At 39.6% G+C, this 7,844-nt stretch overlaps 2 long non-coding RNA genes across 3 annotated transcripts; both read left to right on the forward strand.

The window, feature by feature from the left end:
- Nucleotides 1-440: 440 nt before the first annotated feature.
- On the forward strand, nt 441-2,575 carry LOC125720805 (uncharacterized). Of its 2 annotated transcripts, XR_007385578.1 has the most exons (4): nt 441-791; nt 1,222-1,296; nt 1,780-1,927; nt 2,144-2,575. It is a non-coding gene; the product is annotated as an uncharacterized LOC125720805 (long non-coding RNA). The 2 variants fall into 2 exon arrangements; XR_007385577.1 differs by lacking the exon at nt 441-791 and having other exon boundaries at nt 1,157-1,296.
- Nucleotides 2,576-5,045: 2,470 nt separating this feature from the next.
- LOC125720806 (uncharacterized) lies at nt 5,046-6,630 on the forward strand. The gene is made up of 3 exons (XR_007385579.1): nt 5,046-5,121; nt 5,554-5,628; nt 6,112-6,630. It is a non-coding gene; the product is annotated as an uncharacterized LOC125720806 (long non-coding RNA).
- Nucleotides 6,631-7,844: the final 1,214 nt, after the last annotated feature.

Raw genomic sequence — 7,844 nt, forward strand, 5'->3', positions numbered from 1 at the left:
ATTCACTCTGTAACGTTAGTTTAACACGAGCAGATTAACCCATTTCTGCTACCCACCGTAGTGAAGCTAGCTTACTAGCGTAGGTTAACCAATGTGAAAATACCAACTTTAGAAAACAAAAGAAACGCATAATCCGCAATACTACTTAAACAACAGACATCTTACTTGCCTTTATGAAAATGCCGAGAGCAAACACGAATTAAGGGAGATACCGTATTGACAGTGATCTCCTTCCGTCTCACCGATGCGGGCCAAGCCACCCAACGCCTCTTCGTTACCTCCACTACCTGCCGTCCTTATCGTCATTTCCAAGTGGGAAACCGAAAAAAATATCATGTTGTGGTCCACCTTCCTGCCATATCTACCATATGATTTAGTAAGAAAGCCTTCCACACAGCAGTGTCCCATCGTACCAACGATAATGCCGCAAACAAATACTACTAAATGAGTCGTATACAAATAAAATGGCGGGTCGACCCACAATACACTGCGGCTATAGCGAGTGTGACGTTTATATATATATAGAACATTCTCCATTTTCGTATAATAGACTTTTTTTACAAAAAAATATAAAACATCCTTGATACATTTTGTGCTGTTTGTGTTAAATGTACAGACAAAAGATTTTTATTAAGTTATTTTCCTCAACTGCACCTACACCCTGTCCGCACGATTTAAAAAACAGCTGCTCCGCGAAAAAAGACGTTAAATGGGGGACAGCTATACTTGAAAAATTTGGGAAACCAACACAGCCTGCCTCGCTGGTCCTGACTGAAAAATCACTGTAGCCTGTAAGCTAAATGGCCAGACTTTGTCAGAAAAATAGTTAACATTGGTTAACACAAAATGTAACTTTACCTTTATAAAATACTGCACACTGAATTTCCTAACACTACCAAAACATTATGTAGACCTTCAAAGATTAGTTTCGATCTTGAAAGACATTTTATTATTATATTACAAGCTTTCACGCAGAGTTTAATCTTCTCAGACCTTTTTTCAGTTTCGAATTATGACATTATCTTCACACGTATTTAAATAATGCGGAAATTAAAGCGCAGTTCTAGAACACTTCAGCTGTTACGTAAGTGCTGACGTTTCGAATGTATAAATACGACAACCGAGAAGAAAAAAGCTCATTTCACCAATAGTCAGGGAGCGGCAGAATGGCATTTCTGAGATTCATGCAAAATCTTGAATTTATTGATTACCTGTTCATAGGCGGTGTTCTGTCTGCAGCTGCCAGCACTATTTTCTACGCCTGCAAGGTCTATGAACCGAATATGCAGGAAGACGGTACTTTGATCGATACTTACATTCTAGTCTCTAATATGTCTTAAATATGTAACGCCTCGAACAGCTGTATTTGAATATGCATGCAATATACTTATCACGCCCCATCGTAACAATATACATATATTTGTTGCTGTTACCTACATATGTGTCCTTGCATCATGGAAGGCAACATAGGGTAGTTTAAAAGAGAATTTTCTGCCCCGGTGATCAATAGTGTCATTACTTTAATTTTATATTAGATGTGTGAACATTTTTAAGTTTTAGAGAGCCATGTGCATACAGATTTGCCCTCCATCATCCATCCAGGTCAATTAAATTTGATATTTCATGTAGGTTCCAACAACTTCAACCAAAGCTGTTTCGCAAAGAATTAGCAACAACATCAGCTGACATGATAGTTAATGTCACTGAGCAATGCTAAAAGCCGAGTGGTAACAAAGTCCTGGAGTCAATAGAGTCCTTAAATTAAATGTTTTATTTCAGTCCAACTGGACCCTGACTTCCTAGAGGACCCAGAGTTTGTAGATGACCATGCTCCTCCTGCAACTTGGGAGGAGGCTACTGAAAGAGACATCTATTCCAGTATTGGAATTAAAGTCCATTGCTCAGATGACCTGCTGTTGCCATGAAGGTAAGATCTGTCAGGCATTCAACTCTTCTCGTGTGTGTTAGGGCTACACGATGTATCGTTTCGGCATCGTCATCGCGATGTAGGCACGTTCAATAGTCACATCGCAGGATGTACGATGTCAAGTAACGCAAATTATATTAAGTGGCGTAGACAACGCTTTTGGTGTTTTTGCTAAACAAACAAATGTCTCACTGTTCTTATTCTTAAACAATCCAGATGACATGGCTTTAGTCGCCTGCCTTCAGGACTAAAACAGCTCTCCCTATCTTCAGTATATTGACACCCTGGCTTTGTGGATTGACAACAGCTTTCTGGATCTTAATGTAAGCAAAACCAAGGAGATGTGGCTGGTGAGCAGCAAGATGGGAGGCAACAAGAATGCTGTGGCCACCTTCAAGCCAATTAGTATGAAGGGTCATGAAGTGGAGCAAGTCACCGAATTCAAATATCTTGGGACAATAATAGACAATCAGTTAAGTTTCCAAAACCATATGGATTATGTGTACAAGAAATGAAGACAGCGTCTGTCTCTTCTGAGGAAGCTCAGGAGTTTTAACACCAGCCAGCACACAATGTCCATGATTTACAAATCATTGACTGAGAGTGTCCTGACGTTCAACATAGTGTCATGGTATGGGCAACTTTCAGTTAAACAGAAGAATATATTGGCACAAATCGTAAACCAGTCTGGGAAAATCATTGGACATAAACAACATCAACTCTCCCACCTGTACTCACAGATCTTGACACAAAAGGTCTATCAAGATTGTACTCATCCACTTCATTGTGCCTTTCAATTGTTGCCATCAGGCAGGAGTCTTGTAGTCCCATTAGCTAGGAAAAATGGCTGCAAGCGGTCATTTATTCCATCGGCTGTAACCATCCTGAACAAAGACTATTTTTCTTAGATAAATTAAATAGCAGCTAGTTTTATTTTATTGGTATCGTATGTATTTTGTTTTTAAATGCATTTATTTATGTAAAATTTCTCGCTAGGAGTAAACTGGACTGATTTTATAAAGTCCTACTTACTTTTAGTTGCACTGACATGTTTATTGTGTATAGTGTTGCTTGTATTGTGTGTTGAATTCGTCACTGTCAAAGATGAAATTCCATCTGATGTAAATTTGATGGACATTAAAGATGTATTCTATCCACAAGAGCCTGTCTAATATAATTTTGGTCAATTTAAAGGTTTTTTCATACGGAGCCGATGTGCAGCTAACAAACATGTCGATCACAGAACGATCCACCACTCACAAACATTCTTGATCCCAGCGCTAACCATTTAACCCAGTGCCATTTTGTCACTCATATTAACTCCCATATGCGATAGGCTTCCTTGGTTTAATCCCCATGCTCTGTTTAGTACTGATTAAGTTATCATGACCATTATCCATCCATCCATCCATTTTCCAAACCGCTTATCCTACTGGGTCGCCCCAGACATGCCAGCCCCAGAAAGACACTCCTGTACACAATCAAGGCCTGTAGAAAATTGGCCTTTGATGCTGTAAAATAGCTTATCACTGCCATGGAGGTATAAAAGGAAGACAGGCAGGGCTTCCTGCCTGAAATGAGCTATTTTGTATTGAATTTCTAGCTATATAGAATTACAGTTTCTGAGATCAAAATATACAATTTTACTTCAATAATCAATGGCAAAATTTACCCCAATGTATTCTCTCCAAAGGAACAACTTACACCACACTGGGGGCAAATTGTGGCATGAGACCACTTTCTTTCAGAAAGCTATATTTCTTAAATACTGTACTTCAGATCCAAAGTGATTGTTCCCAGGGATGCGTCACATCCTGAAATATATGTACATATTTTAGTTGGAAGTATTACTGTCATGGCCTCACTTTAAAGTCGCTTTAAGTAAAAACTGGCACAACTCACCCCACTCTCCCATATCGGTCTTTGTCAATCACGTGTCTGCACTGACACGCCCCCCATTCGCCATTTTGAGTGTATCGCGAAGGTAAACATATCTGGTTAACAAGCTTAATATCAGTAATAAGCAACTTCCATTACCAAAACACACTAGTAATTTGACTGTTTAAGAAAAGAAGAGTCAAGATCACCACAAAAATGTCATTTGACATGACTTTATTGGTTCTATTTTAAATAAAATATAAGTGGCAAGCAGAATACAGTCTCAGTATACAATGAGTTGATACAAATCCTTCCAGACATCATGAGAAACGTTAGAAACCATACTTAAAAATATTTCAAAACCTAAACCATAGTTGGGCATAGGTTTGTCAAGGCACAGCATACAGTGACAGGCTAATCCAGCATTCTGCATGGATCCATGCACGCGAATATATACATACATGCACTGATGAACGTGTCATTACAGTTTTGCTGTTTGCTTTTGTCTTTTTAAAGCATTCACTCTGTAACGTTAGTTTAACACGAGCAGATTAACCCATTTCTGCTACCCACCGTAGTGAAGCTAGCTTGCTAGCGTAGGTTAACCAATGTGAAAATACCAACTTTAGAAAACAAAAGAAACGCATAATCCGCAATACTACTTAAACAACAGACATCTTACTTGCCTATGAAAATGCCGAGAGCAAACACGAATTAAGGGAGATACCGTATTGACAGTTATCTCCTTCCGTCTCACCGATGCGGGCCAAGCCACCCAACGCCTCTTCGTTACCTCCACTACCTGCTGTCCTTATCGTCATTTCCAAGTGGGAAACCGAAAAAAATCTCATGTTGTGGTCCACCTTCCTGCCATATCTACCATGTGATTTAGTAAGAAAGCCTTTCACACAGCAGTGTCACATCGTACCAACGATAATGCCGCAAACAAATGCTGCTAATTGAGCCGTATACAAATAAAATGGCGGTTCGACCCACAATACACTGCGGCTATAGCGAATTTGACGTTTATATATAGAACGTTCTCCATTTTCGTATAATAGACTTTATTATTTATTTATTTACAAAAAAATATATAAAACATCCTTGACACATTTTGTGCTGTTTGTGTTAAATATACAGACAAAAGATATTTATTAAGTTATTTTCCTCAACTGCACCTACATCCTGCCCGCGCGTTTTAAAAAACAGCTGCTCCGCGAAAAAAAGACGTTAAATGGGGGACAGCTATACTTGAAAAATTTGGGAAACCAACACAGCCTGCCTCGCTGGTCCTGACTGAAAAATCACTGTAGCCTGTAAGCTAAATGGCCAGACTTTGTCAGAAAAATAGTTAACATTGGTTAAAACAAAATGTAACTTTACCTTTATAAAATACTGCACATTGAATTTCCTAACACTACCAAAACATTATGTAGACCTTCAAAGATTAGTTTCGATCTTGAAAGACATTTTATTATTATATTACAAGCTTTCACGCAGAGTTTAATCTTTTCAGACCTTTTTTCAGTTTCGAATTATGACATTATCTTCACACGTATTTAAATAATGCGGAAATTAAAGCGCCGTTCTAGAACTACTTGAGATGTTACGTAAGTGCTGACGTTTCGAATGTATAAATACGACAACCGAGAAGAAAAAAAGCTCATTTCACCAATACTCAGGGAGCGGCAGAATGGCATTTCTGAGATTCATGCAAAATCTTGAATTTATTGATTACCTGTTCATAGGCGGTGTTCTGTCTGCAGCTGCCAGCACTATTTTCTACGCCTGCAAGGTCTATGAACCGAATATGCAGGAAGACGGTACTTTGATCGATACTTACATTCTAGTCTCTAATATGTCTTAAATATGTAACGCCTCGAACAGCTGTATTTGAATATACATGCAATATACTTATCACGCCCCATCGTAACAATATACATATATTTGTTGCTGTTACCTACATATGTGTCCTTGCATCATGGAAGGCAACATAGGGTAGTTTAAAAGAGAATTTTCTGCCCCGGTGATCAATAGTGTCATTACTTTAATTTTATATTAGATGTGTGAACATTTTTAAGTTTTAGAGAGCCATGTGCATACAGATTTGCCCTCCATCATCCATCCAGGTCAATTAAATTTGATATTTCATGTAGGTTCCAACAACTTCAACCAAAGCTGTTTCGCAAAGAATTAGCAACAACATCAGCTGACATGATAGTTAATGTCACTGAGCAATGCTAAAAGCCGAGTGGTAACAAAGTCCAGGAGTCAATAGAGTCCTTAAATTAAATGTTTTATTTCAGTCCAACTGGACCCTGACTTCCTAGAGGACCCAGAGTTTGTAGATGACCATGCTCCTCCTGCAACTTGGGAGGAGGCTACTGAAAGAGACATCTATTCCAGTATTGGAATTAAAGTCCATTGCTCAGATGACCTGCTGTTGCCATGAAGGTAAGATCTGTCAGGCATTCAACTCTTCTCGTGTGTGTTAGGGCTACACGATGTACCGTTTCGGCATCGTCATCGCGATGTAGGCACGTTCAATAGTCACATCGCAGGATGTACGATGTCTAGTAAAGCAAATTATATTAAGTGGCGTAGACAACGCTTTTGGTGTTTTTGCTAAACAAACAAATGTCTCACTGTTCTAATTCTTAAACAATCCAGATGACATGGCTTTAGTTGCCTGCCTTCAGGACTAAAACAGCTCTCCCTATCTTCAGTATATTGACACCCTGGCTTTGTGGATTGACAACAGCTTTCTGGATCTTAATGTAAGCAAAACCAAGGAGATGTGGCTGGTGAGCAGCAAGACGGGAGGCAACAAGAATGCTGTGGCCACCTTCAAGCCAATTAGTATGAAGGGTCAGGAAGTGGAGCAAGTCCATCCATCCATCCATTTTCCAAACCGCTTATCCTATTGGGTCGCGGGGGGTCCAGAGCCTATCCCGGAAGCAATGGGCACAAGGCAGGGAACAACCCAGGATGGGGGGCCAGCCCATCGCAGAGCACACTCACACACCATTCACGCGCACATGCACTTCTACGGACAATTTAGCAAGTCCAATTAGCCTCAGCATGTTTTTGGACTGTGGGGGGAAACCGGAGTACCCGGAGGAAACCCCACGACGACATGGGGAGAACATGCAAACTCCGCACACATGTGACCCAGATGGAGACTCGAACCCAGGTCCCTGAGGTGTGAGGCACCAGTGCTAACCACTGCACCACCCCCGTGGAGCAAGTCACCGAATTCAAATATCTTGGGACAATAATAGACAATCAGTTAAGTTTCCAAAACCATGTGGATTATGTGTACAAGAAATGAAGACAGCGTCTGTCTCTTCTGAGGAAGCTCAGGAGTTTTAACACCAGCCAGCACACAATGTCCATGATTTACAAATCATTGACTGAGAGTGTCCTGACGTTCAACATAGTGTCATGGTATGGGCAACTTTCAGTTAAACAGAAGAATATATTGGCACAAATCGTAAACCAGTCTGGGAAAATCATTGGACATAAACAACATCAACTCTCCCACCTGTACTCACAGATCTTGACACAAAAGGTCTATCAAGATTGTACTCATCCACTTCATTGTGCCTTTCAATTGTTGCCATCAGGCAGGAGACTTGTAGTCCCATTAGCTAGGAAAAATGGCTGCAAGCGGTCATTTATTCCATCGGCTGTAACCATCCTGAACAAAGACTATTTTTCTTAGATAAATTAATTAGCAGCTAGTTTTTTTTAATTGGTGTCTTGTATTTTGTTTTTAAATGCATTTATTTATGTAAAATTTCTCGCTAGGAGTAAACTGGACTGATTTTATAAAGTCCTACTTACTTTTAGTTGCACTGACATGTTTATTGTGTATAGTGTTGCTTGTATTGTGTGTTGAATTCGTCACTGTCAAAGATGAATTTCCATCTGATGTAAATTTGATGGACATTAAAGATGTATTCTATCCACAAGAGCCTGTCTAATATAATTTTGGTCAATTTAAAGGTTTTTTCATACGGAGCCGATGTGCAGCTAA

This window comes from Brienomyrus brachyistius, chromosome 25 (assembly GCF_023856365.1).
Source record: "Brienomyrus brachyistius isolate T26 chromosome 25, BBRACH_0.4, whole genome shotgun sequence".
NCBI classification, from domain to species: Eukaryota; Metazoa; Chordata; class Actinopteri; order Osteoglossiformes; family Mormyridae; genus Brienomyrus; species Brienomyrus brachyistius.